Source organism: Fukomys damarensis, unplaced genomic scaffold (assembly GCF_012274545.1).
Source record: "Fukomys damarensis isolate Sample0158 unplaced genomic scaffold, DMR_v1.0_HiC HiC_scaffold_10, whole genome shotgun sequence".
Lineage (NCBI taxonomy): Eukaryota > Metazoa > Chordata > Mammalia > Rodentia > Bathyergidae > Fukomys > Fukomys damarensis.
The window spans coordinates 29,868,488-29,880,807 of NW_022900922.1; the positions used below are offsets into that span (position 1 = coordinate 29,868,488).

General features: G+C 38.8%; 1 protein-coding gene across 1 annotated transcript in view; it reads left to right on the top strand.

Annotated features, from left to right (window-relative positions):
• The first annotated feature begins 2,486 nt into the window (after nt 1-2,486).
• Elovl2 (ELOVL fatty acid elongase 2) overlaps nt 2,487-12,320 on the top strand; it is a 28,784-nt gene continuing 18,950 nt past the window's right edge. The window contains exon 1 of the mRNA XM_010622857.1: nt 2,487-2,505. The gene's annotated coding sequence lies outside the window, so the exon portion shown is untranslated. The remainder of the gene's footprint in view (nt 2,506-12,320) is intronic.

Sequence of the window (12,320 nt, forward strand, 5' to 3'; positions counted from 1 at the left end):
TTTTTGGTACTGGGGATGGAACTCAGTTACGCTTGCAAGGCAGGTGCTGGATCTACTGGGCTAAATCCCCGGCCCAATTTCCATTTCATTGATAGTAGATTATTCATGATTTTTATATTGTCTTGGTTTGGTAGTTCATGGGTATCTAGGAAATTTTCCATTTCTTTTGAATTTTATTAGTGTACAGTTTCTCAAAGTTACTGATAATCTGGATTTTAGCAGAATCCATTGTGATTTTGAATTATATGGATTTTGGTCTTTTTTTTCTTATTTTGGTAATATTGGCTAAAGATTTATCTATTTTGTTTACCTTTTCAAAGAATCAACTCTTCTTTAATTCTTTGTGGGTTTGTTTTTTTTTTTGGTTTCAGTTTCATTAATTTCTGTTTTCATCTATTTCTCCTCTGCTATGCCCCTCTGCCGTGGAGCCAGCTATTTATGGACTGAAACCTCTACAAACTGAGCTAAATAAATCCTTTCCCCTTTAACCTTAGGTTTCATATTTTGTCTCAGCGACAAGAGAAAAGTAACTAAGACAGTCTACATACATGTCCCATGGTATTCCAGAAAACTGCTATTTAAAGCCCATTATTGGAATTAGTAATTTCAAACACTGATATTATCTCTTTAAAATCTATAGTGAAAACATTTTGGGGAGCAAGGGTATAGTTCAGTGGTAGAGAATTTGCCGAGCATGTCTGAGGCTCTCAGCTCAGTCCCTAGCACACTCAAAAATGTTTTTGTTTGTTCACTGAGGCATGGTTTTTGTATTGCTTCTGGTTCAGTATCTCTCCAATTTAGAAATACAGAGATGCTTTGCCAAAGTGTTTCCATTGTCTGATCTCTTTGGACTCCCTGTCACTCTTTACTTGCCAAATATATATTCCTATATACTCCATCCTGATAACCCTCTGAACCTGTCAGAGAAGAGTGTTGTCATAGGAAAGAGCCTATAGGAAAAGCCCCATTCCCAGTGTCATTCTGGCAAATTTGCTCATTCATTAATACTGGCATCCCATGAATGTTTACCAGCAAAGAGGATTCTTGACTGGTTTAGGAGAGAGAGTCTTCAGGGAAAACCGAAATGCAACTAGGAGGTATCCAGGCAGAAGCAGGAATGGTGCAGTGGCACTGAGCACGTAAAGAATGGAGGGAGCTCTGGAGAGCTGTCTGTGCCTGGTGCAGAGTTCGCATGGGGATCTGGAAGGCGAAGAGGCTGAAAAAAGTGGGTGGAGGTATCTGAAGTCTGGCCCAGTAGCCAAAGGAGTTGATAACCAATATTTGATTTTCTAAAAGTCTTTAGAGTTTATGTCAAATTCTTGTGTGTCTTATTACTCTTGTAATGTCTAGTTAGATGCTAAGGAATTGAGGTTGAGATACATCATGTGTAGGTTTGGATTGTTCCATGCAGTATGCTGAGCAGATAGATTTCCTTCTGCCAATCTCTAGACTGTATTACTCACATGGATTTAACATATTGATAGCAACAAGGGCATTTAGAATGATCATTACTAAACTAACTGTCTTGGACCTTTTGTTGTTGTTGTTGTTGTTTATAATTTTAACACACTAGGAAAATAGAATCTTGTTGTACTGTTAACACAGTGGTAATTAGCCAAAATTCAGGCCATAATACTGCACATGCACTGAGGGAAGCCCTACATGGGTTTAATTGGATTGAAGAAAAACCCCCTCTTGCTGTGGGAATAAAGTAATTGTTCACCCAAACATCTTTGTTCCTTGAGTGTGTTAGCAGTGAAGCAGAGAGGGCACAAGAAAATGTTAAAGGTCCCTCTCAACTCTTTCTCTGAGCATCTTGGAAAGACCTGTAGGGAGTTATCAGACTTTACTGGCTTTATCTTATCTTTTGAAGATAGTTGTATTTTGGTACCTTACACTGTTTAATGTGAGACTCAGGATTTAACTAAATGCTCATGGTCAGTTACTATAGAGTGGGGCTGATCACTAATCTCTTTATAGGAGTACAAAATAATAAAATATATATTTGATGAGGGTGTAAGTTATTATCAGGTACTTAATTAAGAATTCTCTATAGTGTTATAGTTTGTAGCCATTTTATATGAGGATGTCATCTGTTTCATCTTACTTTATATTTCAGTTGGATAGGAAGAAACACCACAGCTAAAACTTTGTTTTTTTAGACTCATTGAGGAAATTTTACAACTTTCCTCTGAGTCATTCCACTAACAATTTCCCCTTCGTTATAATACTTTAATTATAGAATCAATGTATTGATAATAATTTATTGTTAAGAAGCAAACCAATGCAGACATGCACAGAGGCAAGGCTGGTTTCTCCCTTTCCCTCCTTCCTGCTCTAGTGCTCACCCTTCTCTCTCCCTCATAGGTCACTTTCTGCATATTGTGTTCGGGCACAGAAAATATAAGGAAAAATAAAACCAAGCCAGTGATTTCGTTTCCATTTGGAGCAATGTAGATACATGTAGATTTGCATGGCCAGCTGACTCCTTAAATACCTTGAAAGGTAATATAATGAATAGATAACAAGTTTATATTCCCTAAAGTAGAACATGTCATAAAATACTTGTACAAAGTAAGCAAAAACTTGGTATTTTTAGAACAAAGACAGATCCAAATCAAAGCCAGACATGGTAGCTAGTACACACCTGCAATCTCAGCTGCTCAGGAGGCTGATACAGGGTTGAGAGTTCAAGGCCAGCCTGGGCAGCTTAGCAAGACCCTGTTTCAAAAAAATCAAAAGAAGGTGGGGATATAGCTCAGTGGTAGAGCACTTGCCTAGCATGCCCAAGGCCCACAGCTCTATCCCCAGTACCACCACTCCCCCAAACCAGTACTTCAGTTATAACCCAAACAAGTTTCAAGAGATCATTGTCTAATCATTGCTGCTCAGTGTCATTTGTAGGTTAGCAGCATCAATGTGGTGTATTACACATGTAAAAGCTCAGGGCCCAACCAGACTGACTGAGAGCCTGCACTTTAACAAGATACCCAGGTAATTTGTATGAATAATTTTGAATGCTCAGCTACATTCAGAGAAAGTTGTAAATCTGTAAAGATGGTGTCTCCCAACTTTTTATATCTTCTTGATTTAAATTATGCAGTACTGTTGGTAGACAAATAAGGAAAATGAAGGATCATGTGAAAGTGATGTCTTATTTGACCATTGTTTTGTTCTTTTAGGCAGTTCTCTTCTTTTTCCATTTATTTTTAGCATAGATTGGAATGACTGAGTAGTGATAATTCCTAGGATGATTAAATAGTTAAATGTTTTAAGGTACAGGAAAAAAGATCAGTAAGATCCTATAACGTATCATAGATTTATAAAATTCCATGGGAATTATGTTAATGATAAAACAATGAGTGTAATCCTCTTAAAAATATATAAGCACTCTTCTTGCTTTTTTCTGTTCTTCCCTTCCTCCTCTCTCTCCCCCTTCCTTATTGCTTGTTCAGTTTTTCCCTTCTTGTACCCCCTTCTCTTACATTCTTTTTTGTCTTCTTCCCTACCTCTGTTCTCTTTACCTACCTCCCCACCAGAAAAGAAGGTAAAAAGGTGTGTGTGCACATGCGCATGTGTGTGTGCATGCCATTTTTTTCTTTGCTTGCTCTTTGGAAGAAAGCTTTTTAAAAAAATCTAAAAATTCATTTCGGTCTGACTGACCCTGATGATAAGCAGTGCTATGAATGTTAAGAATATGACTCTTCAGTTAGATCCATTTCTAATGCTGTTGATTTTCTTTAGATTCTACTTTCCATATGGAATCATTTCTGTTTGGTATAAAGACATCTTAGCATACTATGTAATACAGTTCTCCTGGCTACAAACTCACTCAGACATATGTGCAGATGTCCTTATTTAACCTGTTCTTTTTAATGATATTCTGGTCTCTATCCCTGCAGTTCCCAAGCAACCACTGATATGCTTTCTGTCACTATAAAATACTTGTTTTTTTCTAGAACTTCATATAAGTGGAAATACACAGTACGTATTATTTTGTCCAGCTGCCCTCATGCAGTGTAATGAATTAGGTCTCTCCGTGCTGTGTGTCAGCAGATCATTCCTTTATATTGCCCAGTAGTATCATAGTATAGCTATACCCAATTTAGCATGTGTGGATGGAGATTTAGAGGTTTTTATATAGCTACTACAAATAAAGGTGCTGTGTTTGTGTACAACTCTTGTGGAAATATGCTTTCTTTTCTCTTGAGTAAATAACCTAGAAGTGGCATACAGATCATGTGGGTAATTTCATATTTTTAGCAAACTGCCAAAGTGTTTTTGAAGAATGGTGATTCCTTTTTACTAAATTCCTACCAACTTTAGTAAGCAGTAAGAGATATACAATTAAATAAGACCCTCTTTGCTTCCATTGTTCAGCTGCTTGTTTTACATGACTACAAATTGAGTTGCAAGTCCTGGAAACCTGGTCCTTCTGGTTGTGGTGGTGGGGGTTGTTCTGGAAGTGGACTTAGGGTTATTTGTTGAATTCTGTGGCCAGGGAACTTGGAACACAGTCTAAAGAAGGGGACATGTAGCCTTGGTAGGCATGGTCTTTTGGCTAAGAGGATTTTTTTTCCTTTGTGAAAGGTTGTGGCCAAATGATGACCACAGAATGGCCCTATAGCATATGGAGCTCAGGACAGCACCTATCTCACTCAGGTCTAAGACAGTACTGTCCCTCTCCATTCTAATATGTCCAGATACTGGCCATAATGAAAAATCTGCCTTAAGTTTCCACTCCTGTGTCTTCCATGACTGTGGCAGTTCTAGGCATCTCTCTCAATTGTGATTTCCTTTTTAAATGTGTCTTGTTTTCCCAATTTATCTGAGAAAATTTGAGCCATCCACTTCAGCTTTTTGCTGTAAATGTTTGACAAGGTACCACATATACAAATTGATTTAAGTGTTGCATAAATGAAGCAGCATGGAGTTGGTTGGATTTTCACAGTCCCTGGGTTGTGGTTTTAATCTTAAGGAACTGTCCAGCTTGCTCCCTATGCACATGTGTAGCCTCTTGTGCTGCTCCCTCCCACCCAGGCTCCACTCCTAAGCCAGCCTTCATACTCAGCTAACACTATAACACTCTACTTGTGCTTTCATTGTATAATCCAGTGTCAGCTGGATTCTTTTGAGTCTGACCATTGTCTTTTTAGACTGATTCCTTGCTAACCATGTAAGCCCAGAAATGCAAAGGTAATTTTTTTAATCAGGTTTCTGGTTTTCCCACTATTGGCTGTTATTCTGTCACATACAGTACTAAAAACCCTGACCATAAACATTTCCTGAGTGAATTATGCCTCACAATGTATTAATGCTTGTGAATTTTTCTCCTTAATGCACTCTATTGTCTTTCTCCATCTAGACAGTGCTGTACAGTCTCTCAAAATTCAGTGACAGCCCCGTTTCTCCTGGAAATCTTTTTAAGAGATTTTATTTAGTTTTTCTTGATACCAGGGATAGAACTTAGGAACTTGTGCTTGTGAGGCAGGCGCAGTACCTTGAGCTAAATCCCCAGCCCTTAAGAGATTTTATTTATTTATTTTATTTTATCCCATTCTCCCCCTCAAGCCCCTTCTCCTCCCTATTTTCACTTTTTTCTTGTCCCTTCCTTCCTCCCTCTCTCCTCCCTTGTTCCCATTCCCATTTGAACACTTTCTTCCCATTTCCCAATATCTATTATACATCTGTCCTTTATTTCCACATTGTTTTTTCACACCAGAGAAATAATGAGGTACTTAAACATGTGTGTCCAAATTGTTTCACTTAACATTATGGTCTCAAGGTACATCCACTTAGCTATGAATGTCTGAATCTCATCTTTCTTTATGGTAGAGTAGTACTCCATTGTATTTTTTATTCATTTGTCACTTGATGGGCATTTGGGCGGTTTCCAATTTTTAGCTATTATAAACTGTGCCATTATAAACATAGGTGTGTATGTATCTCTGTGGTATAGTGCTTTTGATTCTTTTGGGAAGCTACCAAGAAGTGTAGCTGGGTCAAATGGAACCTCTAGCTTTGGTTTTTTGAGAAATCTCCACACTGATTTCCACAGTGGATGCGCCAGTCTACACTCTCACCAGCAATGAAGAAGGGTTTCTTTTCCCCCAAGCTCCTCCAGCATTTCTTATTGGTTGATTTCTTGATAGCAGCCATTCTTTCTGGAGTGAGATGGAATCTCAGTGTTGTTTTATTTGCATCTCTCAAATGACCAGTGATGTTGAACATTTTTTATAGGTTTGTCATTTCTAATTCTTAATCTGAGGAGTGTCTTTTATTTAAGATGCCCATTTTTCCATTGGGTCTTTATGTTTGGGGTGGGTCTGATTTTTTTGAGTTCTTTACATATTCTAGATAATAGTCCTTTATCTGATGAATAGCTGGTAAAAAAAATTTTTCCCACCTGTGGGTAGTTTCTTCACTCTGTTGGTGGTTTCTCTTGCTGTGGAAAAGCTTTTTAATAAGATGAGGCCCCAATTGATTCTCTGTAGTATTTCCTGTGTGGTCTGGGTTTTGTTCATGAAGTTTTTGCCTACTCCTGTGTCCTCAAGCATTCTACCTATTCTCTCTTCCAGCAGATTTAGTGTTTGTTTTAAAATTTAGTTATTAAAATCCATTTAGATTTTGTTAGTACGTAGTGAAAAGTCTAGTTTCAATCTTCAGCATATGGAAAGCCAGTTTTTCCAGCACCATTTATTGAAGAGGCTATTTTTCTTCCAGTGAAGGTGTTGTCTCCTTTGTCAAAGATAAGGTAGTTGAATATGTCTGGAGTTCTTTCTTCATCCTCTAGTCTGTTCTATTTCAGGTCTATTAATTTGCTAGTGCCATGCTGTTTTTATCACCATAGCTTTAGAATTTATAATTTAAAGTCAGGGGTTGTGATACCCCCTGCCTTGCCTTTGCTGCCCAGAATTGCCTTTGCTATTCTAGATCTCTTCTGGTTCCAAATGAATTTTAGGATTTTTTTTTTCTAATTCTGTGAGATATGCTGTGATTTTGATTGGGACTACATTATATCTGCATAACAATTTTGGAAATATGGCCATTTTTACTATGTTGGCTCTTCTTATCCAAGAGTAAGGGATATCTTTCCATTTTCTAATATCCTCTTCAATATCCTTTTTCAGAGTGCTATAGTTTTCAATGTAGAGGTCTTTTACTTCCTTCATTAGATTGATTCCTAGGTACTTCATTTTTTTTGGATGCTATTGTGAAAAAGATTGTTTCTCTGATTTCTCTCTCCATGAGTCTCTTATTTGTGTACAGGAAGGCTGTTGACTTTTGAATGTTGACTTCGTATCCAGCTATGCCACTGAATTTGGTTATCAAATCTAAAAGTCTTTTGCTGGAGTTTTGGGGCCCTTTTATGTAGAGTATCATGTCATCTGCAAATAATGATAATTTAACTTCTTCCTTTCCTATCCTTATTCCTTTTATTTTTTTCTCTTTTCTAATTGTTCTGGCTAATTTTTCCAGAACTATTTTGAATAAGAGTGGTGACAGTGGACATCCTTGTCTTATTCCTGATTTTAAAGTGAAAGCTTTGTTTTTGTCCATTTAATATGATGTTGGCTGTTGGTTTGTCATAGATGGCTTTTATCAGATTGAGATAAAGACCCTTTCAACCAATTTTCTGTAGGGGGCTTTTTGTTTGTTTACCATGAATGGGTGTTGAACCTTGTCAAATGCTTTTCTGCATCTATTGAGAGGATCATATAGTTTTTGTCCTTGGCTCTGTTAATACAGTGTATTGCATTTATTGGTTTGTGTACGTTGAACCTTTCCTGCATCCCTGGGATGAATCCAACTTGGTCATGGTGTATTCTTAATGATTCGATCAATTCTGTCTGTCAGTATCTTACTCAGGATTTTTGCATCTATGTTCAGTAGGGAGATTGGCCTGTAATTCTCCTTTTTTGTTATATCTTTCTCTGGTTTTGAAATCAGGGTAATGTTTGCTTCCAGGAATGAATTTGGGAGTATTGCTTCCCTTTCAGTTTCATTAAAGAGTTTGAGGGAGTAGTGTTATTAGGCCTTCTCTAAATTTCTTATAGAATTTAGCAATGAATCCATCAGAGCCAGGGCTTTTCTTAGTTGGTAATTTTTAAATTACGTATTCAATTTCATTGGCCAATATTGGTTTATTTAGGATTTCTATATCTTCTTGATTCATTTTTGATAATTCATATGTATCTAGGGATCTGTCCATTTCTTCTGTATTTTTTTTTTTTGAGACAGGGTCTCACTATGTGGTTGAGACTGACCTGGAACTCACTATGTAGCCCAGGCTGGTCTCAAACTCACAGCAGTCCTCCTGCCTCAGCCTCCTGAGTGCTGGGATTACAGGCATGCACCACCACTCCCGGCTTGTATTTTTCATCTTATTAGAATACAGGTTCTCAAAGTAGATATTGATGATCTTCTGGATCTCTGCAGGATCTTTTGTGATTTCACCCTTTTTATTCCTAATGGAATGGATTTTGGTCTTTTCTTTCCTTTTTTAATAAGGTTGGCTAAGGGTTTGTCAATTCTATTTATTCTTTCAAAGAACTAACTCTTTGATTCATTGATTCTTTATATTTTCTTTTTCTTTTTTTATATTTCCTCTCTATTAAATACTTAGTTCTTATTGTAGTTTCTTTATATTTTCTTAGTCTCCATTGCATTAATTTCTGCTCTGATTTTTATAATTTCCTCATACAAGCTTTGGCTTGCTGTTCTTTTTCTAGAAGCTTGTTGTTTATTAGGTTAGCTTTAGGTTGTTTATTTGAGCCAGCTCTGTTTTCCTGATATGAGAATTCACTGCTACATATTTCCCTCATAGGGCTATTTTCATTGAATCCCATAACTTCCAGTAAGTTCCATTGTCATTAGTAATTGTAGAAATTGATTTCTTCAATTTAATCTGTGACCCATTGTTAGGGAGGGTGTTTTTTAATTTCCATGTGTTTATGAAGTTCTTGTGGTTTCTTTTGCTGTTGATTTCCAATTTCATTGCACTATAGTCTGATAATATGCATGGGATTATTTCAGTTCCTTTGTATTTACTTGAGCTAGTATGTGGTCTGTTCTGGAGAAAGTCCTATGTGAAGCTGAGGAGAATGTGTATTTGATGATGTGGTATAGATGACTCTAGACATCTACTAAGTCCGTTTGTTCTAAAGTGTGGTTCAATTCTAATATTTCATCATTGATTTTTTTGTCTAGTTGACCTGTCTGTATGTAACAGTGTGGTACTGAGGTCCCCTGTTGCAACTGTATTAGTGTGTACTTATATGATTTTTCTTATGTTAATATTTGTCTGCAAATAAAATAGTTACCCCTGCTTTTTTCCAGTTTCCTGTTGCATGGAATATTGTTCTCCATCTCTTGACTTTCAGTCTGTGAATGTTTTTCACTTAAATGTGTTTCTTGTATGCAGCATGTTGTTGGATCTTGTTTCTTGATCCATTCTGCTAGTCTGCTTCTTTGGTTGATTGGTTGGTTAGTTTCTTTTTTGTTTGTTTGTTTGTTGTACCTGGTATCAAACTCAGGACTTTGTGCTTGCAAGGAAGGTGCGGTGCCACTGAGCTAAATCCCCAGCCCTGCCAGTCTGCTTCTTTTGATTGATGAATTGAGACCATTAATATTGATGGTTATAACTGATATGTTATTGTCTTATCTCTGTCATATTATTTTCCTGCTATTGGCTTCCTTCTTTCCTTCTCTGTTTAATTTCTTGCCTTGCCTGGTGGACTCATTCCATTAGGGTTCATAGAGCTGTAATCCTCATTGTCTCTTTCTAGAATATCCTCCAGAACACTTTGGAGTGCTGGCCTGGTGGTCACGAATTTCTTCAAGTGTCCTTGTCGTGGAAGGATTTTATTTCTCCATCAGTTTTGAAGGATAGTTTTGCAGGGTACATCAATCTGGGTTGGAGGCTATCCCCCTGTAGGGCTTGAATGACTTTACTCTAAGCTCTCCTTGACTTGAGAGTTTGTGTTGAGAAATCTGGTATGATTCTCATGGGCTTTCCTTTATAGGTGATTTCTTTCTTTTCTCTAACAGCTTTTAATATTCTGTCCTTGTGTTGAATTTCTGGAATCTTGACTATTATATGTCTTGGGCAAATCTTTTTTTGATCAAAGCTAACCAGAGTCCCACATGCCCCACTCATCTGAGTGTCAAATTCTTCCCTGCTTGGGAATTTTTTTGCCATGACTTCTGAGAACATTTTTTTTTTTAATGTCACTTGCACTATCTCCTGCTTTTTCATTGACTCCGGTCAGTCCCATGTTACTCTTCTTTGCATCATCTAGCAGCTGCTGGATTGATTTCCTAGTGCCTTGCTATTTTTAAGAAATCTCTCCTTTCCTGATCACCAACCACAATCCTGTCTTCTACATTGGATGCTTTGTCCTCATATTGGCTCATTCTGCTGCAATACTTCCAATGGAGTTTTTAATCTCTTGGATATCTGTTTGAATCTTTCATGGATTCCATGTCTCTCCTGTCCTGGGCATTCATGGCTCTGTCATGTTACTGAGTGCCTCTATTTTTTAAATCTATATCTTTCATTCTGGTCACCATCTCTGTAGCCATCTGGGAAATTATTCCTGCTTTTTTTTTTCTAGAGCCTATTCATCTGTTTGTTACTTCTGCTGTCACCACTTCCGAGTCTCCTGGTGGGTGGCCCTCAGAATGCCCACAGGGTTTGCCTTTGGCAAGCGGAATGTCTGTGGGGGTTTCATCCTGTTTAAGTGTCTTCTGTTTTTCATTGTTTTTTAAGTTTTGTTCCTGAGTTGATGCTTGTAAATTGCTTATGGTGAGTAGCTTTATTGCCAGTATTCAGAACCCTTGGGAAATGACTAATTCTCAGATGTGTCTTCCAGGTGTAGCTGGCTTTTGGGTTTTGAGTCTGCAGTAGCATCCTACCTCTTCAATTTATTGCGGATGGAAAGTTTCCACCTACTTGGCCCAGCTGCCAGTTCTTTGGTACTGGCCTATAGGTGGTGGTGGTTCTTCTTCTTCTTCCTCTTTCTCTTCCTCTTCTTCCTCCTCCTCTTCTTTTCCTCCTTTTCCTCCCTCCTCCTCCTCCTCACTTTCTTCTTCCCCTTATGCAGTCTCAGTCTTGGTATACCAGGAAGAACGACTAGCACAACTGTGTCACATTGGCTAAAGCAGTACAATCAACATTAACAGCAGCATCAAATACAGCCTAGAAAATGACAAACTGTAGCCCTGAATATGGCTGTTTTTGCCCTTAGGGGAGAGGATTTAAAAGGGGTTAGGGATGTGCCGGGGATTTAACTCAGTGGTTCTGCCACCTGCCTCGCAAGTTCAGGGACCCAAGTTTGATCCCTGGTACCAAAAAAAAAAAAATGGGGTTGGTTGGGGAGTAAAAACCATAAATAGAAGAAGAAGGAGTGGTCAGAAGCAAGGCTGGAGTACAAACTCTAGAAAACTGGTGAAGAAAACAGGTGGAAAGAGAAAAGAAAAAAATAAGAGAACAGAAAAACTAGAAACTGTGTTCAAACAATCAAGAAAAACTAAACAAAACAAGAACTGGAAAGTAGAAAAAACAAAAAAGATTTAAAAACAAAACAAAACAAAACCTAAAACACCCAATTCAAGGTGTGTCTCTGCTAGCACTGTTAGGCAGTCCAGAGCCAAATCCATCAATCCTGGCAAGCTAGCTGCAGCTTCACAGTGGGGCAGTGGACAGTCCCATCTTGCCTGCCCCTTCAGTTCCTCTGAAGTTCATGCCAGTCTCTGGCCATTGAGATTGGAACCAGATTCCTCATCAGTAGAAGTCTGTGTGTCTCCTGCTGGCCTGACCTCTGCTCTCTGACTCCCTGCTGACCCAAACTCAGCACCTGCACCAAGGTACTGGAAGCCATGGGTGGAGTCTGCCTGCAGCCATTCTGAGTTCCAAGCTCAGTTGGCCCCTCTTCAAGATGGCTACCAGCCAGTAACCCTCTCCTGGGTGAGGTCTGAACCCAGATAACTCACCAGCCACTGCAGTCTGTCTCATCCACTGCTCTGCTCCACCTGTGCACCAGGCTCCATGGAGCGCCCTGGGGTTACCAGTAGTCCCCAAGCATCTGTAGCTCCCTCGAGGAGAATCTGGTCCCTGGGGGAGAACACTGCCCAGTACCCCTGCTCCCCATCAAAGTCTCTCCCTTCACTCTCCCTGCAGACCCCAACTCTCACCTTGGACCCTTCCTGGGTGAAAGAGGGTTCGCGTGCCCTTTCGGGTGTCCCTTCCCAATTAGGCCACTCACACACCGAGAGGTCCGGCAGGAGATCTTTATTGTAGGGAGGCGAGCAGGAGGCAG